This window comes from Cupressus sempervirens, chromosome 1 (assembly GCF_028749045.1).
Source record: "Cupressus sempervirens isolate cs-2001-9-10 chromosome 1, ASM2874904v1, whole genome shotgun sequence".
Lineage (NCBI taxonomy): Eukaryota > Viridiplantae > Streptophyta > Pinopsida > Cupressales > Cupressaceae > Cupressus > Cupressus sempervirens.
The window spans coordinates 499,547,217-499,570,563 of NC_143118.1; the positions used below are offsets into that span (position 1 = coordinate 499,547,217).

A 23,347-nucleotide genomic window follows, 5' to 3' on the forward strand; every position below is an offset into this window, starting at 1 on the left:
ATAATCCATTCTTAGGTTGCACATCATTAAATCGATCACTCAAAATTAGCTACAATCTCATAACTAGTCATTTTGAGGTTGCAATTTGCCAAATTAGTCAATGTTCACTCAAAATCAACTATAATATCATAATAAGACATTCTTAATTGGTCAACCTTTCATTCTAATCAACTACAACCTCATAACAAGTCATTCTTAAGTTGTAGATCATCAAATCAATCAACCATTTTCTCATAATTGCCTATAATCTCATAACAAGTTGTTCAAAGGTTGTAGATCACAAAGTTGTTTAAATGTTCACTCATAATCAACTACAGTGAAATAAAAAGTCTCTCTAAGGTTCCTGATTGTGAATCAGTTAATTATTTTCTCAAAATTGTCTATTATCTCATAATAAGCTATTTTGAGGTTATAGCTCCACAACTTGGTCAATTGTTCACTCAAAATTACCTATAATCTCATAACAAGTAATCACTAGTACAAAAACAATAATATTTGACTAAAAATATACTAAAATATGTATGTACGTGACTAAATTTATTCACGTGACTAATAGTAGTTAATATCCAGTCATTTATAACACTACTAAATAATTTTAGTCATCTATTTTATCATTGATTTCGATCATTAATTTAGTGGTTGATTTAGTAGTATATCTATTAGTAGTGTACTTAATCATGTGACTAGTTACATATTTAGTAGTTGATGTAGTAGTATATTTAATCATGTCACTAGTTACATATTTAGTAGTTGATTTAGTAGTACATTTAATTGTGTGGTTAGTCATATATTTAATAGTTGATTTAGTAGTATATTCAATTGTGTCGTTAGTCACATATTTAATAGTTTATCTAGTAGTTGAATTAGTTGTTTGTTTAGTCACATATGTAGTAGTTGATTTAATCATGTTGCTAGTCACACATTTAGTAGTTGATTTTATTATATATTTAACTATGTGGTTAGACACATATTTAGTACTAGTTCTAGTAAAATTAAATAATTCATGATAAATATTTTATTAATATAATGAATTTAATAATGTAAAATATCATAACCTTAAACTTGAACTAAGCCATAAAAAAATTTAAAAATTAGATATATGAACAAACTTATGCAATATGCTAACACTGCTAGAATAAGATTGATGCAACATGATAATTTTGATAATTAACAATACCCTAACTTTGTCCCCCTCCATGAGGTTATTATCAATATGTTTCTGCAAAGAAAAAGAAAACATTATGTTACATAATTAATTATGGAAGCCCCAAATATAAACACTACATTACCATGCATGCATACCTGACATATAAGATTATGAAAACATTGTTAGACATTTGATCAATAAACAAGGGTGATACCTTATTAGAAACAATAAATATACAACTAAAAACAAAAAATAAATATACCTCACCTCAAGTTTAGAATGGCTGCTACAATGAATACCATGCAATTTCTCTTCATATTTAGCATAATCACTATCAACAATGGCTTCACTTTTTTCATTTTTCTTTCATATGATTGCTCTACATGTGGTTTAAAAATTAAGTAAAGATAATGTGTAAATTAGAATAAAGAATGCAAATTATGATGAAGAAAAATATTCCACAAGAACTATTATATTACTCGAACTTCATCAGAAGTACTTTTATGTTGCAGGTTCTTGTCAACTAGTTCATCATGATCATCATCAATACCGACAACTATATTTTACATGTAGTTGAAACATCAAGAAAAAAATGGTCAAATATTTTGAAAATTATAGTTGATTTCTTGAATGAAAGATAGGAGGCATGTATACAACCAATAATATAGCATCCATTCAGCACCTTAGAACTCTATAGTCTACTAATCCATCAAAGAACTAGCAGCTGAGTGGGCTAGCAAAAAGTGGATCTATAGTAGGAAATTTTGATCCATTCCTATTGGAAGTTATTCTAGTTCTATAACATCTTCTATCATCTTTTTTGGAGTTGTTATGCAGAAAATAATAATAATAATTCATAGTGGAAGGGAGCACCCATTTTTGCTTAAATATTACTTTAGCCACTATCGTTTAAAATGATACGCATTAATAGCAATGCATTTATCAATTCATGAAAAAGCAGTGGAAAAAAATTAAAATTTACCGAAGTGAGGAATTGTATGAAGTCATTTTAAAATATAGTTTACTTGTAGCATAGGAGATGTACCATTTCATGAAACAAAACTTAGAACTATTTTATCTTACAAGTAATTCCAGCTATTTGGTAGCTATGTTGAATGATATTTTTTTCACTGGTAGACATAGTTGTTGCTATATTGGTGATTTATGGGCAGAATATGTTGCTTTTGGAAGGTCATTCATCTCCTTCATACTAGGAATTTTTTTCTTTGTAGAAAATGATGGCATTAGGTTTGCTTCTACAACATGACTAAACATCCAGTCTAATGAGGGTGTTTTGTTGTAAGTTATATATGACTCTCCAATGTTGTTGCTAATGCACTTTTAGACTAGCTCCTTGCTAAGTTTGCACACTAGATAATACATACATGAATGAAATAGTACAATTTTAAATATCATTTTCCTCTTGGATTAGAATGGAAATGGATGTTTTCAGCAGTGTAAGATGGAAAACTTAGCACAAGAAGAGAAATGCCAATGAAGATGGAACATAGGAACAGTTTCAAATTCAATAATGCTAGAAAGGGGACATTCAATTCAGATTGATAGAAAGTTATATAAGAAGATAATACTTGAATCTAGTTCATTATAAGAGGAAGATGATATTTGAATCTACTTTAATCAAGTTGGAGAAAAATTAAAACCTCTCACTTGATTTGAATCCATGGAATTATGCTCATTCCATACAAAAACTATAGGTTGAACTGAGGCAGTCAAATTGGAAACTTTCTTAGTGAAACTAAGCAATCCATTATATATTGTAGCCCTCCACTTGTGTTGACATGATTTAAAGAGGCTCTTACTGGATGTTGAACCGATGGTTGTGAAATCTCTGCTGATGGACTAGATTTGCACTTGTTATTGTTTGCTGGAGTTGATGAATTTACGTAAAAGAATGAAGAGGAATGCAAGAAAGAACTTGAAAACTAAATTTTTTTTTGTCTATTTTTATGAAGGTGTTTCAACTTTTTCTGAACCTTACAAAGAGGCTATCAAGCATCAATAGCCAAGCATAGATGAGGTTCAGTAGAAAAGTTATACTGAGCATTAGAAGATTGGTCGACATCATGCTATAGGAGCCAAGTTGTAGATAGAGAACACCAAGCATCAATTAGAGGAAGCTAAGTGGTAGGATGTACACCATATGCAAATGAACATGTAGAACCAAGTGAACAACAATAAGAAGAAAGAAGACCCGAACCTATTTTGGAAAAGATAGTGAGGAGACATTATCCACTAGATAAAATCATTGGAGACCGAGATTCAAGAGTTGTGACAAGAAGAAGACTAAAGAATGATACATTCTTATTATGTGAGTTCGAGCCCAAATTAGTTAAAGAAGCTTTGGAGAATGAATACTAAAAAGGAGAAATGACTGATTGAAAAAATAGAGAAAAATAAGACAAGGAATTGGTACCTAGACCAGAGGATAAGAATGTGATTGGAACTAAGTGGGTTTTTAGAAATAAGCTAAATGAGAAAGGTGAAGTCATAAGGAACAAGGAAAGACTAGTTTGTAAGAGATATGCACAAGAAGAAGCACTTGACTATGGTGATAAGTTTTTTGTAGTTCCAAGGTTGGAAGGAGTGAGAACTTTTCTTGTATATGTTTCTTACAAAGGATCCAAAGTATACAAAATCGATGTCAAATATGCATTTCTAAATGGAATTTTGGAGGAAGAAGTCTATAGTGAACAACTTGAAGGATTTGTTGATCCTAGAAAGAGGAATATGGTATGTAAGTTACAGAAGGAATTATATGGTTTGAAATAAGCCCCTAGATTATGGTAAGAAAGGTTACACAATTATTTGGTGAACATTGGTTTTGCAAGAACTAATAACAATAGCAATTTGTACTTAAAAAGTGAATCTAAAAGTAAGATATTTGGAGGACAAGATTTATTGTGTAAGTAATTTTCTAATGAAATGAAGAAGAAATTTGAGATCCCAATGTTTGGAGAGATCAATTTCTTTGTTGGATTGCAAATTTATCAGATGAAGGGATTTCTATTGCACAATCCAAGTATTTCAATCAGATTTTGAAGACTTTTGAAATGGAAGACTAAAGACTAGTTGGAACACGTATGGTGACTAGAGATAAATTTTCAAAGAAAGATTATTCAAATGAAGTGAATCAAACATTATATAGGTCAATGATTGGAAAATTGCAATACGTTGTACATAGCAGACCCACTATTGCATTAGTAGTTATAATTGTTGCTAGATTCTCTACTTATCCTAGAGAAAACACCACATGATGGAAGTGTTAGTTTCCCAAGGCAATCATAGTATTGTAAGTTAGTGGGAAACACTTAGCCTTTTAGAAGACAAGGTTGGTCAATCATCACTGCAATTGAGTCATCCTATATAGGTCGAGTGTTTCAAAGGGAGCTTGTACATATTCAATTTTTCAATTATAGTCAAGAAAGATAATGGTCACTAAGTACTCTAGTGTATGCCAAGATGAGTGTATTAGACAAGAAATATGTATTTATCGAGTCATCAGAAGGATAGTGTATGTGGAGTTTGTACTTGTGCCAAGCATAGTAGAAGATGGGTGTTATAATATGAGTTTGTTCATGGCCAAGAAGTAGGATACATCAAGTGCCAAGAAAGCCTATTTTGAACATTTTTGCCGATATGGAGATTCCTTTATTCAATCAAGGAGTTTTTTATGGAGTAAATTACATATTTGATTAAGGATTATCAATCCCTATGCAAGCAATATAACCAATCAGAAAAATGCAAGGACAAAGCGAAAAAAGAGGTGAATTTAGATCATTGATGTTGATCTAGAAGCTTCATCAATTAATTATTTAAGGAGGGTTTATGACCTGATTGCGTGTATGATGCATGAATGTTCATGAAGTGTGAAGAAGAGATAATGCATATGAAAAAGTGAAACATAATAGAGCAAGCGAGTATTCTAGAATTATAGTGAAGTGCAAAGAAAAAAATAGATCATATTAGACTAGTGATCAATTAGTGAACAAAGGAGATCTATAACCAGCATCTTAGTGTAAACTGAAGGATTGGGTATGTATATACTTTAATAGGTGATCAAGGTGTAAATATCTTAATCGAGTGGTCCTAACAAACCTTTGCAAATCTCCTAAAAAAATCCTTAGTTGTAAGCTTTAAATACTTCAATCAAGGTAGACTGAACAAGTCTAGTAATCTCTTAACAGGGAAGACTCCTCATAGGGTAGATCATCAGAAGTGATAAATTTTTTAGCCCTAACAAGAGAACTTTATTTCTATAGTAGTGAAAATTTGTAGGTGTCATCCCCACCCTAGTTTTTACCTTCACCTTGGAAGGTTTTGGGGTAACCAAAATCTTTGTGTTATGTGTTGATCATTTGTTTACATGTTCATGGATGTGATTTAGTTTTTAGATCTAATACATCATTGTAGTAAATGTTCATTTGATTTATGGTATTATTAAGCCAAGGGTTAGAGGTGAAACTATCAGATTTGAAAATAGTTAGAAGGTGTTAAAGTTTTAAAGATCTTGATTCACCCCCCCAACCCCCCTTTCAGTATCTTACTTTCCCATTATACTTCCAACAATAGGTATCAAAGATTTTTTTCTTTTAGAAGAAGTCTAACCACTTGAGATTGAAGATCTTGGAGTAGGAGGCTTATAAGTTGGGAAAGATCATTCAAAATAAGAAGCCTGATATACAACTTGCATTGGAGCAGCTTGAAACAACAAGAGTAGAACTCTAGAAATCTAGAGATCCTTAAAGAGAAGGAAGGAGATAGAAATCTAGTAGAATGACACATAATATTGGGAGAAAGACACCAAAGGTCTATTTGATGATGAAAATTCTAGTGAAAGTGATGTATAAATAGAAGATCTATTCAAGAGGAATAACACACTAAATGAAGAGCTAAAAGGAATAAAGAAAGAATATGAAATCTAATCAGTAAGTCTATATGTGAAGTGTTTGAATAGAAAAATAAAGTTGAGGAAGACAAGACAATGGATAATGAAGACAAGAGACAAATGGCTACAAGATTTGATGACAAGACTCTAATGTGAAGAAACACACAAAAAAAATTATATTCTTAACCAACTGCTAAGAGTAAATTAAGAACTAAATAGGAAAGATATGGAGAATAAAAATGTGAGATTATAGAATGATCAATTGAAGAATGATTTAAGATCTAAAAAGAAATTCATTGAAAGGATGAATAATCTCAAAAAATCTATGAGATACTTTGAGGAACTGATGAGATCACAAAGAAGATCTAATGACACCTCTGGACTAGGCTATACTGAGCATCTATAATCTACTGAGGAAGGAGAATCATCAAAGAGTGGAGAAAAGAGGAATATAAAACCAAAGAACAAAAAACCTACATGTTATCATTGTAGGAAACTAGGCCACACAATAAATGTTTGCAAAACTAGCATAGCGCAATGCAAGAGAATCTCCAAAGGATATTTCCTAGCCCCCAAAAGATAATCACATAGTGGAAGAAGAAGAACAAAACAAAGATTTATATCCAAATAATTTCAACTCTTATAATATAATCATAAGATTTACATCCAACATGCCCAACTATAAGGCCTTCTAGGTTATGACCAAATACATAATCAATTACAATCTATATATGTAATTCTATAAGATCTCACAAGATCCAAACCTTAGCTTTCCCAAATCCACAATCAGGTAGAAACCCCAAGAAGAATCTAAACTTGTGCTCACAATTCACCAAGATACCTTCTTTTTTCCCAAGGCATAACTACTAGCTTTGCTCAACTTCTCTCTTCTCAACTACTCCTCTCTCGTTGACTTCCTTTATGTTAGATGATAAATAATGACAAGATAAGAACCTCTAATTATACTAAACCAAGCCACAATTTGGACCCTAGAAAGTTACTCTTTAATTTTCCCCTTCTCTTTTAATTATAAACTATGCCCCATTTCATTTTGTGAGGCAAGACGCTCTTGCACCAAACTCCCCAAGTAGATAGAAAAGTATGTCCCATACTTTGATACCAAAAAAAATATCTACACACAACTTCATCTTCACTAAAGGTTTCCAATCCATCCTAGATAGAAGAACAAATCTAAAAAATCAGCTATCTATGTTTCATCTGCTCAAACACTAGAATTGAATGAATCTCAGCAACCCAATCAGCATGCTCACTCCTATGAACAAACTGAACATAATGTTTCACCAAGAATCCCTATAATTGATCACAACCAACAATAGAAATATCCTCAAACATGAAATTTATGTCAACAACACCATGTAACTCCAAAACCAAGTTAGCAACATGTAAACCTGAATCCACAATAAGAGAAACATCTAAATCCTCTGTCATGTCAACCATCAGGAAATTAGGACCATATAGATCTATAGTATCATGTAGATCCTCAACCACCTTAGCAACTAGTGAATCCACATAGAAGCATCCAACTCTATATGAGTAGAAACATCTATATGTAAATTTTAACAATTAGAAACCTCATCATCCATAATAAGATGCTTTGAAATTTTCATGAAAGATCCATTCAAGTGATCATTAAAATATGTCTCCATCTCAATATCAACAAGGTTGGCATCTTCAACAAAAACCACAAGTTGCTCTACATGTTTCACATCAAACTCCACAAATTGATTAAGAAACAACTTCCACCTAAACCTTTCCATTCCCTCTTCTCTCTCAAAAAAATCTTCTAACTAACTAGACAAATCACTTCCAAATTGATAGAGTCTAGCTCCATAAATATCTACAAAACTCAACCATTCCTTAACAAGATCAGTGAAACTAGCTTCCAATCAAGCAGATATCTGTGAAATATTCTTCTCCACCACATCACATATATTTTCAATCACCTTTGGGTCCAATCCTCTCAAAGCCATCTTCCAAGATCTTTGAAAACCCTCTAAAAAATAGATCCAATTAGATCTAATGTTCACTCAACTAGATCAACATGCCATCTTCGCAACCATCTCTCCATATCAGTATCCATCTACGAGTCCTCTCCAATTGTAAGTTAGAACCCTGATCTTCCACCTTACAAAAAAAAAAAAAAGGAGTTTAGAAGGAACAATTTACCACAAGATCAAACTCCACTCTAATACCACTTGATGCAGTGCAAGGCATGAGAATCCCCAAAGGAGATGTCCTAGCCCTTAGAAAATAACCACACAATAGAAGAATAATAACATAGACAATTAGATCCAAATAATGCCAACTCTTATAATACAATCATAAGATTTACATCCAACATGCTTGATTGTAAGGCCTTATAGGTTATGGAAACATAAATAATCAATTACAATAGTAATTTTTCAAGATCTCACAAGATCCAAACCCTAGCTAGCCCAAATTCATGATCTAGTAAAAACCCCAAGAAAAATCTAAACTTGTCCTCACAAGCCACCAAGAAACCTTCTTGGTTCCCAAGCTGCAACAACTAGCTCTACTCAACTTCTTTCTTCTCAGCTACTCCTCTCTCACTTACTTCCTCCATGTTGGATGATGAATAATGACAAGACAAGATCTTCTAATTATACCAAACCAAGACATAAGTCAGTCTCTAGCAAGTTACTCTTTTTTGTTCCTTCTCTTGTAATTATAAACCATGCCCCATTTTTTTTTTTTGAGGCAAGATGCTCTTACATCAAGAAGTAAGAGTGGTAAGTCTAATTTTAAACCAAAATTTAATAAATATTGTTATAATTGTAAGAAGCAAGGACATCAAGCACGTGATTTTAGATCAAAATCCATTAATACAATAGTTGCACTTGGATTTGAAGGATATTGTTACAATTGTTAGAAGTATGGTTATAGAGCACAAGATTGCATATCTAACTAAACCTAACTAAACACCCAAGAAACAAGGAAAGGCGCACAAGAAAGAAAACATAATTAATTGGGATTATAATACATGGTACAATTGTCACTTATTTGGTGAATATGGTCATATTGTAGAAAAAATTAATAGGACACATTTCATAAGTAAATCCAAGAGTTGGATGAATCAAAATATAGTTTGTTATAGCTATCACCAGATTGGACATATGATTAGAAACTGTTGAACCTAAGAACCAACACCTACTAATGGATAGAATAAAGGCAAGCAACTTTTTGATGTTTAACAAGTAAGAAATCAGATGAATCAAGCATTGATGCAGGAGCATCCAATGGTGTAAGGGCAATTCTATATCACCCAAAAATATGCTTAATGTTAGTTTTTGTTTAACATGTCTTCATTTTTGGATACCCATTTGGGTCAAATAAAGATTCCAACTCTCATAGTTCCACTATTGGTTTTCTAAGTTAGAGTTTTAGAGCACCTTGGGATATGTGTTAATGCAAAAAATGGGTTATTTTGTAATTAATCCATAATTATGATGAGTTAGAGGGTTTAAGTTGGAGGGATGATTATATTTGTAATTTAAAACACTCTAAAAAAAGAAATAGGTCAAAAGGCTTTAAGTTTTGAAAGTTATTATAGTATTAAGTTGCCTGGAGACCTCCTAAGAGTGCTTCTAGGTCAGATTTGAGGCATTAAATGACCTTGTATGGGCCCAAAAATGGGAGACAAGAAAAGCCAGTACATAGGGCTATAGAGAACTTTGAGAGCTTTCCAAAAATGTAAATGGTTCATCAATCAGAGTCCCGGATCAAAAGTTATGCCTCCCAAAAGTTGGACTATCATTTCTAGATTCTTCTAATTTTACGCTGGCTTCTAACGTGATTTCTTGAATTTTTTGTTTTAACAGTGGATTCCAAATGGCATATTCTAGAATTTATTCCTAACCCTAAATCTAATTGGGGTTTATTTAAGAACATTTCTAGCATTGTAAAGGCAGTTCTTGGTGGAGTTTGAGAGAAGGTATTGTGAGGAGGAGGATTTTTCTCCAAGATCTTACCATTGTAAGCCCATAGGGCATGTATTTGGGTCTATTTACATGTACTAAATGTAGTAGCATATTTTACTAATAATAATATTCTCATTTTTCCCTATTGCATTTATTCTGGTTGTGGTTTGTGTCTTCATCAAGTGGTATTAGAGCAAGTTTTCCTGAGTGTGTAGATAGAGCACCAACTATGAGGTAGTTTGCACCAGGATTGTGTAATTGTGGGTTTGAGACAAGAAGATTCCTCCAAAAAGGGAGCATGGTGGAAGGGCCGAATTTATTATTGCTGAGGTTAGAGCCCTCCAAAAACAAATCCAAGCATTGCAGGAGGAGATCCATAGATGGATGAATGTTGCCATAGGCGATGAAAGTGAGGAAGAAAATGAAGAAGAAAATATTGGGCTAGAAGGGGAAGGAGATGGAGAAGTCCTAAACCAAGTAGAGGAGAGGCTTTTTAGGGCCATTTTTAATCTTGGAAAAAGACCTAAAATTGATGTGGGTATGTTTTTAGGAAGTTTAAACCCAGATGAGTTGATCGATTGGATCAATGAACTAGAGGAATATTTTGAGTATGAGGATATCAGGGACCCAGATAGGGTTAAGTTTGTGAAGCCAAAATGTAAGGCTATGCCAAAATTTGGTGGCAAGAAGTTTAACTAGAAAGAAATAGAAGAGGAAAGGAGAAAATCAGAAGATGGCATCGCATGATGGACAAACTAAAGAAGCAATTCATTCCTATTGATTACGAGCTTGATTTGTTCAAGAAAATGCAAGGGTTAAAGCAAGGATGAAAATCTCTCTAAGAATATAGAAAGGAATTTTACCAAGTTCTTATTAGGGTAGGGCATGCAAAAGCAAATGAGGAGAAAGTTGCTCATTACCTTAGTGGGTTAAGACCTAGCATTCAGGAGGAGTTAAGTCTGGTTAGAATGACTAGCATTGAAGAGGCATTCTAGTTTGCCTTGCGAATTAAGGAGAAGCTAAACAAAAGGTTTGATGGAAGGCAAAGAGGTCACAGTCAAGGTGGAAGGGGTGGTGGCAGGTCATTTGGAGGCCAAAATGAAAACTAGAGGAAAAATGAAGATGTGAGCACTAGCTAAAACCAGGGGTTTCAACCGCTCTCGTGATCAAAAATTTGGAGATCAAAGAGGAAGAGGTAGAGGATGTGGATAAGGTTCTGGAAGAGGAGACTTCCATGGTATCTATTTTCATTGCAATGAAGAAGGTCATCCTGCCTTTGAATGCCCTCAATGCCAAGGAAGGATAGATAGGAGAGTTGATGGACAAGCAAGGCTTGCTCATGTGGATGAGGATGCATAGTCATCACATTTAGAAGATGCAAAAAGAGGAGAGGCTCTAGTAAATGAAAGGGTCTTACTAAGCAGTGAGACTGAACCTGGACAAAAGAGGAGTTTGTTTTGTACCAAGTGTAAGTGCAAGGGTAAATGTTGTGATGTGATTATTGATGGTGGAAGCATTGACAACTTGGTGTCAGAAGAAATAGTTTCAAAGGTAAAGCTCAAGAGGGGGAAACACCCCCAACCCTATTAGATTGCTTGGGTGAAGGATAATCATAAGGTTTTGGTTAGTGAACAATGTCTGGTGAAGTTCAAGATTGGGAGTTACCATGATGAGGTTCTCTATGACATTATTCCAATGGATGTTTGCCATTTATTGTTGGGAAGGCCATGGCAATTTGATAGGCATGTTGTACATGATAGTCATGCAAATACATACTCTCTGACAAAGGATGGAGTTTGCCACAAATTGAAGCCCTTGATAAAGGAAGGTGAAAAAGTATGCAGTAGTACTAGGGTATGTCTTGTTGATGGAAGAATTTTTTTGGATGGCATGAAACATCAACATATGTGTTATGCTTTGATTCTTAAAAAAGATAAGGAAGGAAGTAGTGAAATTCCACTTGAAGTTTCAGGCTTATTAAGTGAGTATGGAGATGTCATCTTTGATAATGTTCCAAAAGGGTTGCTACTAGTAAGGCAAATCAGCCATCAAATAAATTTAATCCCTAGAGCTAGTTTTCCTAACAAGGCTGCTCATAGGATTACTCCTACTAAAACTGAGGAGCTAAATAGACAAGTTCAAGAGTTGTTGAGAAAAGGTTTGATTTGGGAGAGCCTAAGTCCATCTACAGTACTTGCAATGCTAGCACCAAAGAAGGATGGAGAGTGAAGAATGTGTACAAACTCTTGGGCTATAAATAGAATAAGCATCAAGTATCAGTTCCCTTTGCCAAGAATGGATGATCTTATGGACTATTTGAGTGGAGCTCAATACTACACAAAGATAGATCTCAAGAGTGGCTATCACCAAATATGGGTATGAGAGGGAGATGAGTGGAAGAATGCATTCAAGACCAAAAAGGGTGGTCTGCATGAGTGGTTAGTCATGCCCTTTGGATTGACCAATGCACCAAGCACCTTCATGTGGCTTATGAATGAGGTACTAAAGAAATTCTTGGAAAAATTTGTTATTGTCTATCTAGATGATATTTTAATTTTCAGCAAGTCTTTGGATGGACATTTATTGCACATTCATAGTGTCCTTGAAAGGTTGAGGGAAGAGAAATTGTTGATTAATTTGAAAAAATGTAGCTTTTTCAAAAAGGAGTTAGTCTATTTGGGGTTTGTTGTATCAGGTGAGGGTCTCAAAATGGATCCAGAGAAGGTAAAGGCCATCTTGGAATGGTCTACTCCAAACTAAGGTGAGGTCATTCCATGTTTTGGTTAGTTTTTACAGGAGGTTCATTAGAAATTTCAACGGCATATGTGCACCCCTGATTGAGACAATGAGGGGGGATAGAAGAGAGTTCAAGTGGACTATAGGAGTTGCAAGGAGTTTTGAATTGTTGAAGAAGAAGGTGAAAAAGAAACCTATGTTGGCACTTCTTGATTTCCATAAAGTGTTCCAGGGGGATTGCAATGTTAGTGGCAGTGCTATTGGGACTGTATTGAGCCAAGAAGGTAAGCCTATTGCCTATTTTAGGGAAAAATTGAATGATGCAAAGAAGAAGTATTCTTTTTATGATCAAGAGTTCTATGCAATAGTTCAAGCCTTAAAGAAATGGAGGCATTATTTATTGCCAAAAGAATTTTTCTTGTATACTAATCATCAAGCATTGCAATACCTAAATAGCCAAGGTAAATTAAATCAAAGACATTTGAAATGGGTAGAGTCCATGCAAAGCTATACATTTGTGTTGAAACATAGAAGTGGAAGGTCTAATAAAGTAGCAGATGCATTGAGTAGGAGACAATTGTTGCTAACAGTAATGTAGGTTGAAGTGGTTGGGTTTGATGAACTCAAAAATCTATACCTTGAGGATCCTAATTTTGTTGAAGCATGGAAGGCTTGTAAAGAACCTGTTACTCTAGATAGGACCAGGTGGCTAGATTATTTGATTCAGGATGGTATGTTGTTCAAGGGTAGTCAATTATCTATTCCAAGGAGTTCTATGAGGGAGAATTTGATCAAAGAGAAACACAATGGAGGAATGGAAGGACACTTTGGTTGGGATAAGACTATTTCTATTATTAGAGAACATTATTTTTAGTCTCAATTGTCATAGGATGTGAAGGAGTTTGTGCATAGTTGTAAAGTATGTCAAGCAACTAAAGGATTTAGTCTCAATACTGGACTTTATTAGTCACTGCCTATTCCATCGAAGCCTTGGGAAGACATAAGTATAGATTTTGTTCTTGGATTGTTGAGGACACAAAGAGGTAATGACTTAGTATTTGTGGTGGTTGATAGGTTCTCCAAGATGGCGTATTTCATTCCATGCCACAAGACTCATGATGCAGTACATATTGCAAATTTATTTTTTACAGAAGTGGTGAGACTACATGGTCTCCCAAAGAGTATTGTTTCTGACAGAGATACTAAATTTGTGGGGTATTTCTGGAGGACTTTGGAAGAAGTTGAGGATAGAATTGAAGTTCATTTTTACACATCATTCACAGACTGATGGACAAATAGAAGTGGTGAATAGAAGTCTGAGAAATTTTTTGAGGTGATTAGAGGGAGATAAGCCCAAGGGATGGGATTTAATTCTACCACAAGTAGAATTTGCTTACAATAATTCTGTAAATAGGAGTACTGATAGATCACCATTCCAAATTGTGTATGGGAATAGTCCAAGGACTACACCATAGCTAATAAAGATGGAGCAAGGGGAGAGGACAAGTGTTGAGGCAAAAGAATTTGCTAAACAAGTCACGAATCTACATGAGGAGGTACATGCACATATTACCAAGATGAACCAATAGTATAAGGCTAGGGCAGATCAAAAGAGGAGACATAAAGAGTTCCAAGTAGGGGATTTGGTTATGGTATACTTGAAGGAATGATTTCCAATGGCTACCTACAATAAGCTGAAGATGAAAAAATTTGGTCCTTGCAAAATTTTGAAGAAACATGACTCAGGAAATGCATATGAGGTGGAGTTGCCAGATGGGATTCACATTTCTCCTATCTTCAATATTTCAGACTTAACAGAATATCATGATGATGGTGCAGATGAAGGTTTGATGCTAGAGCCATGTCCAATTCCTACTTCGATCAAGGAAGAGATTGAAAACATTCTGGATAGTTGTGTGGGTTGGAGCACCAAAATGAGGTAGTATGAAGAATACCTAGTGAAGTAGACCAATAGAAGACTCAACTTGGATATCTGCAACAAAGGTTGCCCATTTTGGTTTTTCTCTACCAGATATAAAGTGACAGGGTCACTTTTCAATTTACCTTGGGTGTTTGATGCAAGAGCATCCAATGGTGTAAGAGAAATCTTGTATCACCCAAAAATATGCTTACTATTAGTTTTTATTTAACATGTTTTCATTTTTGAATACCCATTTGGTTCAAATAAAGATTACAACTCTCATAGTTCCACTATTGGTTTTCTAGGTTAGAGTTTATGAGCACCTTGGGATATGTGTCAATGTAAAAAAATGAGTTATTTTGTAATTGAGCCATAATTATGATGAGTTAGAGGGTGTAAGTTGTAGGGATGATTATATTTGTAATTCAAAATACTCCAAAAAAAGAATCAGGTCAAAATGCTTTACAGTTTGAAAGTTATCATAGTTTTAAGTTGCTTGGAGACCTCTTAAGAGTACATCCAGGTTAGATTTGAGGCATTAAATGACCTCATATGGGCCTAGAAAATGGGGGACGAGAAAAGCTGGTCCATAGGGCTATAGAGTACTTTGAGAGCTTTTTAGAAATGTAAACGGTTCATCAATCAAAGTCCCGAATCAAAAGTTGCCTCCTGGAAGTTGGACTATCATTTCTAGATTCTTCTAATTTTACACTGGCTTCTAACGTGATTTTTTGAACCTTCTATTTTGATGGTGGATTCCAAATGGCATATTCTAGAATGTATTCCTAACCCTAAACCTAATTGGGGTTTATTTAAGAACATTTCTAGCATTGTAAAGGCAACTCTTGATGGAGTTTGAGAGAAGATACTGTGAAGAGGTTTTTTCCATAGTTCCTAGAATTGCGCAAAAATTGCCAAAATTGCTGATTTGGTGATAAGATTCATGTGTCACAATTTTATTTGAATCAAAAATTGTCAGTGGCAATTTTTTTAGGTGAATCACCTAAATCACCAATATCGGCGATTCATGGCAAAAATTGCCAAAATTGCCCACATGTATCAGCGTGAATTGGTCGTGGCAGCAAGCATATAAAGTTGGATATCATAAAAAAAAAAATGTTTTATTTGTTTTCTTATTTGTCTTTCCTCTTTGTTATAACCCTAAAGAGCCTTCTATTTGGTTAGCATGAGTAGAAGAAAGGAAGAGTGAGAGAGAAGAAGAGAAAAGAAAATCCATAGGTTTCCAACCAAAAAGAAGGAAGAGCACCACAGAGATCAAAAGTCCATCTGGGGAGGCCATAAATTGCATTGGGAGCATTAAGGAGTCAATATCAACACTCCTCAACTCATTTGCAAGAGGTAAGTGCTAGTTTTTTTTTTGCATGTTAGTGTATTATGCATTTTTTGTTAACACTAGTACAAAAACAACAATATATTACTAAATAAACTACTTAAAGTTGTAGATATGTGACTAATTTTGATCACATGACCAATGGTACTTTATTGCCAGACATTTATCTCCCAACCAATTTTATGACTAAACTATTTTAATCATTGATTTAGTTGTTTATTGTTGTTACTTGGTAGTTTATTTGGTAATTTTGGAAGTTTATTTGGTAGTATTTTGGGTAGTATATATGGTAGTATATTTGGTAGTTGATTTGGTAGTATATTTGGTAGTTTTTTGGGTAATATATATGGTAGTATATTTCATAGTTTATTTGGTGGTATATTTGGTAGTATATATGGTAGTATATTTGATAATATATTTCGTAGTTTATTTGGTATTTTATTTGGTAGTTTATTTAATCATTAATTTAGTCATATTAGGGCACGGTGGAATTGAACCACCATCCTCCTACTTATAAAGTAGGTGCTCTTCCATTGAGCTAGTACCCTTTAAAGAATAATGCAAAAAATTGACAAAGTTGTCTTCCTCACATTAGATCTACCATGATCATGGTCACTATAACATGATATACTCTTTTTATGATATACTTTGTTCATAGTAGTAGTAAGAATCTACATATTTATCCAAAATAATTCATTGAAAAATTATGACAAAGCACAAAACTTGAAAAATATCATACCAGCCACGTTGGTAGTCATCATGCAGTATGTTGAAATTAGAGTACACAAATGTACCCTGTTCATATTCATCTATTGTACCTTTTGGTTCCTTGTGTCTCTGGAACCATGTATTATATTTCCTATGGTACCTCTATGACTATTTCTTCAATTCTCTTGTAGTACAACTAATATGTATTCTATCATGTTTTCAAGTCAGGATGTGTCTTTACTAGATAAATAACATTCAATATAAAGAGCTTGTGTTGATTTAGAAGCATTGAGTATTAATCTTGTAGAATTGTACCCTACATGTTGGTAGTAAAAAGGGAAAATAAAAGAGCACATGTGTCCAAATGCTCCCAAAAAGTGGGATTTTCAAATATAGGCAATTGAACTTGAGGAAAGCTTGCAGGTGTTATAGCAACCTATCTCTACACATTTTATAGATGATGAAACAACATAATTAAATAAAAGATCTAAAATATAATCATGTCCACCTTCAATATCATGCATATGAATAATATGTTTAAGCTTCTTTTTTCTACTATAGAGGAAATCTTATGTACAAGTACATAATTCCTCAAGTGCTCTAAATCTTTGGATTGAGGAAGCTTGTGGTATGCTACATCAAGCATCTAGAGATTGTAAATGTGATCATGTGCTCCTCCAGAATTACCAATTGACCCAACCAAATTATCACCAATGGCACCAAATTTGGAATTGCTTCTCTGTCCTATAGCACTATGATTAGAAGAAGGTTGCATAAGCTACACTGGAGTTAGATCTGCATCTCTTGAAAGTTGACTAAATTCCTGCCAAAGAACCTAGCCCCACAACCTGCATAAAACACTTGATTAATTTAAAACACCTTTGAAACATATATTATAAAAGTCTAATATCAAGACTACTTTAAAACACCTTTGAAACACAAAATCATATACCTAGTGTGCTTCACTTCTACTAAAGCTACACTTTAATATTGTGATATCACCTTAGCTCCTCCATGCACTCACCATGTAACTCAAATACCAAAAAAGCAGACTTGAAGTTTCACTAATCATGTTTACTATCTATAACTATCTAGAATTCTTAGTGACCATGCTAGAGACTTTTTCCCAAGTTTTTTTGGAACAACATTTCATCAAGGAAACTTTACACAAATTTTCAAACAATAGTCTTCAAAACATATTCTTGAAACTAGAGAATGTAGAAAAAGTATTGTGAGTCTAAATGACATAAAAAACATGTAGTGTCTCTCATATGATCCACAGATGGTCTTAAGCACACACTTTACATTTATTTGATTATATCCAAAGAAAATATTTGTTTTGTTGAGACCTCTTAGTCCACACAATCTCGAGAATCTATATTTATTTCTAACCATGATCACTAGGAGAAAAAGGAAGTTCTAGTGGGGCATAACATGTTTGTGTGTACTATCTACCATGTGCCAAACTATTTTTGAACCTTACATGCTTAATCATATACTTAATAGTGAATTTTAATATTGAGAAGTTGAATACATGAAGTTAGCTCTATTGAAAATTAGAGTTAACTATCAAGATTCCTAGGTAAGCTAGTTGTCAGTTACTTCAAAGTTCAAAATGATTACTAGTTTTTTAGTGCTGAGATTATACACTATCATGAATAAGCCCCATACTTGCAGTCAAATGAAGAATCTGTTGTTGCTCAAAAAATACAAATAAATTATTGTGCCACAAGAATAAAAATCTAAAACTATCAGAGTATACAGACACCCACAACAACCATACAATAAGAATATTACCATATTGAGCCGCCTATAATCAAAGTCTGAAATTGTTAGTGTATAGGCACTTGCAGCTGCCATAGGCCAAGAATAATACAATTATGTCTCACTAAATTACCACTTTCAGCAGCTGATATTTATTTCACCAAACAATACTACAAATACAATATAGTTACCGTTAATTAATAAAATCAATGACTACCTTTGACATCAATTCCATAATGATCAAATAATGATAACATCTATTAAAATACTAGTATTATCTCATGGATTCCCTTTAGTGTCCTACTAATTTAGGGGTTATAAATGTTGTTCTGGTAGTTTAATGGCTTGAAAAAGTATGCATCAATTTGTGAATTTTGGAAACATGTTCACTGGCTTCAATAAAAAGAAAACATTAATTGCTTACAATCAAAAAACCTTTCAAATTAGGTGATTAGTTTTGATTAAGTTATTAACTTGGAACAACATTAAAAATGGGTTTGATGGAATATATTCATAGTTGTACTCAGTGATATTCAAGGAACTCTTATTGATTCTGTATTAGTCATAAGCTATCATTTGGTCTCATGGACATCTAAGACTCCTTATGTTTTTCAAATAATTAGGTACTATCACCATCCCGTTGAAAACTAATTTTGAGTATTTCTAACTTTGTGTATTCAACTTCCCAATATTAAACTTCACTGTCAAGTATATGATTAAGCATGTAAGGTTCAAAAATAGTTTGGCACATGGTAGACAATACACACAAACATGTTATGCCTCACTAGAACTTCCTTTTTGTCCTAGTGATCATGGTTAGAAAGAAATACAGATTCTCAAGATTGTGTGGACTAAGAGGTCTCAACAAAACCATGCACAAAGATAAGCTTTCCGTTCCTTTTAGAGATGAGTTAACTGATGAGCTACATGGTTTTTATGTTTTGTAAAGACTAATCTTTTCTTTGGATATGATCAAATCTGTGTAAGGGGTATGTTTAACATCACCATCTGTGGATCTTATTAGAGACACTGCATTTTTTTGATGTCATTTAGACTTAATAATTTTTCTACATTCTTCAGTTTCAAGAATCTATTTTCAAGAATCTCTAGTGAGGGGTGGTTTAGTCAAAGGATGTACACTCCCTTCTTATGGGAGGTAGTTTGGTCAATGTACACATGCTCCCTTGTTAGAGGGATCTATATCGTGAAAATAAAAGATTGCATCATAACTGTATCCAAAAGCAAATGCCAAGAACAAATGGATAATCCATAAATTTCTTGCTTTTAGTTAGTCAAGTCCCTTGTGCTACTCTAATATAACTTGCTATGAAATAGAAAATAATCAATGTAATCATTTGTGGTATTTTGCAGAAGAGTTAATTTTAGAATTCTTTCAACAATTAATACAAAAAAATCCTGATACAAGAATCCATTCTTGATACTTCTTTGGAATCTGGAATTGTCTCTATGGAGGAGAAATTTCATCCTTGAGCTATAATTGATATTTAATTATCCATTATGAAAGAAGAAGCTCATGTTTTCCTTTGAAAAAAAAAGAGAGAATGTGTAACAACGTGAACAATAAATACCTAAGATGTATTTGATATGTAGGGTAGACATGCCCAGTTGGTGGCATAAATGTGTAGTGATCAGATTAGTCTACAAAAACAAATAACATATCAGATTAATCTTCAAAATATTACAATTTGAAAGTTCCTATGTAAAATGAAAAATAAAATCAACCCAAGCACTTATCATATGATGATATTTCAAGAAACCCAAGTTTAAATCCCTGCCCTTGAGAGGCTTATGAAACTCATTAGATGTTATAGAAATTTTAGCTATTTGTCTCTTTTTCACTATCTTTCGAGAGTTATGAGCTTGCGATAATATAAGACTACACAATTTTAAATTATAACAGATAGTTTGACTATCCAACGAGAATAACATCTTTTAATCCAAAAAATTACAAATATGTATGACAACTGTACCTTTATCACCAGTGCCTCCATTAGCTAGATCACCACATACCTTGTACAACTATGAGGATCCATTGTTTGACATGTAGTAAATGGGAACTTAAAACAACAAAATTACAATTGAAACTTATAGCTAGAACAAACAAACATGCAATATGAAAAACTCATGTCATTGAAGTATTTTTAGCCTTCATCCACTAAACCAGCTTGACCGCAAGCACAAAAAATAGAAGTGAGGCTTATATAGTTAGGGTATGTTCTAGAAAATTTTAGTAGTTGATAGAGTTTGAGAGCAGCCCTGCAAAAAGGCTACGAGATTACATTTTTAATAGGCATTTTGTGAAGCAGTTCATGTGCATATGTGCTTCCACATTTTGAATAAATGTCAACCAGGCCAATTGCAACAATGATTTGATGAAAATTTTCTTTTATTATTCTTTCATGGACGTCATACCATACTTTAAAGCTTCCATTTTGGCATGTTCTGGGAGGATGCTAACAGATACTTTTAAAGTTGTTAATTGTATTTACCTAAATGTCTCCAAGACCTTTTCAAGAAACCAATTTTATGTCCTCCCACATAATGAAGATACAATCTGATTAGAACACAGTAAGGCTAGTTGAACAAGGAAAATAAGAAGGGAAGAGGTTGAATGATAGAGAGGATGAAGAATATGTAGAAGAAGAGGTGGAGCTGACATGGATACATGACAACAATGTAAATTTGAAAGATTCCCAGGCATTTTGTCAAGTAGTTCATGTGCTTTCTCTATGCTTCCACATTTTGAATACATGTCAACTAGGCCAATTGCAAAAATCATCTGATGAAAATTTTATTTTAATTATTCTTTCATGGATGTTCATACTGTATTTTAAAGCTTCCATTTTAGCATGTACTGAGAGGATGATGATAGAGACTTTTAAAGTTGTTAATTCTATTTACCTAAATGTCTCCAAGACCTTTTTAGGAAACCAATTTTATGTCGTCCCACACAACGAAGATACAACCTGATCGGAGCATAGTAAGGCCAATTGAACAAAGGAAAATAAGAAGGAAAGATGTTGAATGGTACAGAGGATGAAGAATATGCAGAAGAAGAGGTGGAGCTGACATGGACACAAGACAACAGTGCAAATCTAAAAGATTCCCAACCAAAGTTTAGAGAAAATTTAGTTGCCTTGTGAAATTTAAAGATGGTTCCCTTGAAAAAGAAAAAGCATTTCAATACTTATATTTATGCAATGGTGTTAACTATGTGGATTTGATTTTGACCTATTAATTAGACTAGAGAAAAAATATGGAGAGAATGAGAAAAATTACTAACCTTGCAATCATATCTAGTGACCCGCTTAAGTGAGAACAGATCTGCTCTAGGGCATGCTTAAACCCATCAATCTCTATCGTTAGTGTTTCTATAAGAAAGATTCAATTTTCCATTAAGACGTTAGGTTATCTTCCACTATTCTAACACATGAGCACTCATGACTACACCATCTAATAAAATTTTTCTTTCAATTATGCTTTGAAGGATTTCCACACCCTGTTCTAAAGCACCCACTTTAGCGCAGGTTGGAAGGATACTCATAAATGTTATAGAGTTTGGAATCAATCTCGTTAATTGTATTTTCTTTAGATTCTCAATTGCCTATTCAATAAGCCCATTTTGTACATACCCTGCAACCAATGTAGTCCAGGAAACCATATTTTTTTAACGAATCTTATCAAATAATGCATGTGCATTGTGTATGCTTCCACATTTTGCATATATGCCTAACAAAGCACTCATAACTATCCTCAAACAAAAATCCAGTCTTAATTATGCTTTGATGGATTTCCATACCCCCTTTCAAAGCTCCCATTTTTGCATAGGATTAGATGACATTGGTAATGGTTGTAGAATTTGGGTTTACACCTGCCACTTCCATTTTCTTAAAAATATCCAATGCCTTTTTCTAAAAGGCCCATTTTAGGCATATCGTGCAATTATAATTATCACATTTTGAGACCTCATTTTGTCCAAGCATTTCATTGAAAAGCCTTAAAGCCTCGTCAAGAGCACCACTTTGTACATAACTTGCAATTGAAGCATTCCATGAGATCACATATTCTTTGAGGCATTTCATCAAATAGTTCTCGTGCCTTGTTAATGATTCCACACTTTTTAATAAATATTTATAAGAGAATTTGTAACCACAATATTTGAAAAAAAATTGTCTTTGAATTATGCTTTGATGAATATGTTCCAAAGCTCTTGTTGTGGTGCAGATACCTTACCTCAGTCTCAGTTTTTGTCCATCACCAGGAGCCCTGTGACATACTAGTGAATAGAGGCACTTCTAGATTCCAAGAAGAGTTGGTCCCTCCCTAAATAAAGACATTTCCATTGCACTCGAGTGATATTATTGACTGTTACCATCGATAGATAAGTGGCCCAAGATTCATAAACATTTCTGTAACTTTTTCTACTTCTCACCCTATCTCCTCCCACTCCAACCCCACATAGTTAGGATTTGATTTAGGGGATAGTTGTGGCTTTGGTGAGTCGGCATTAATATGTGTTATCGAGCGAGATTTGGCACCTAAATGGATTTAAATTATAGTTGGAGTTACAATTAATTTAAAGATAGAGTACCAATTTTTTTGTTCAAGAGAAAGCTTATATTAGTAGTTTTGTATGGTATAGTTGTCTTATTTTAAAAAAATATTTATTTATTTTCATCTTTGTTTATATATATTAAAAATATAAATATCTTAAATAATTAAGTGATTTAATTATTATTAATTTGTAATTTACTATCATTGTATATACATAGTTTTAAATAATTATATCATTTTTAAAAATAATTATATAGATAAGTTTAAATTACATTAGAAT

The 23,347-nt window shown here is 33.4% G+C and overlaps 1 non-coding gene across 1 annotated transcript; it reads right to left on the bottom strand.

The window, feature by feature from the left end:
• Positions 1 to 16,496: 16,496 nt before the first annotated feature.
• TRNAI-UAU (transfer RNA isoleucine (anticodon UAU)) lies at positions 16,497 to 16,568 on the bottom strand. The gene has a single exon. It is a non-coding gene; the product is annotated as a tRNA-Ile (tRNA).
• Between the last annotated feature and the right edge of the window lie 6,779 nt (positions 16,569 to 23,347).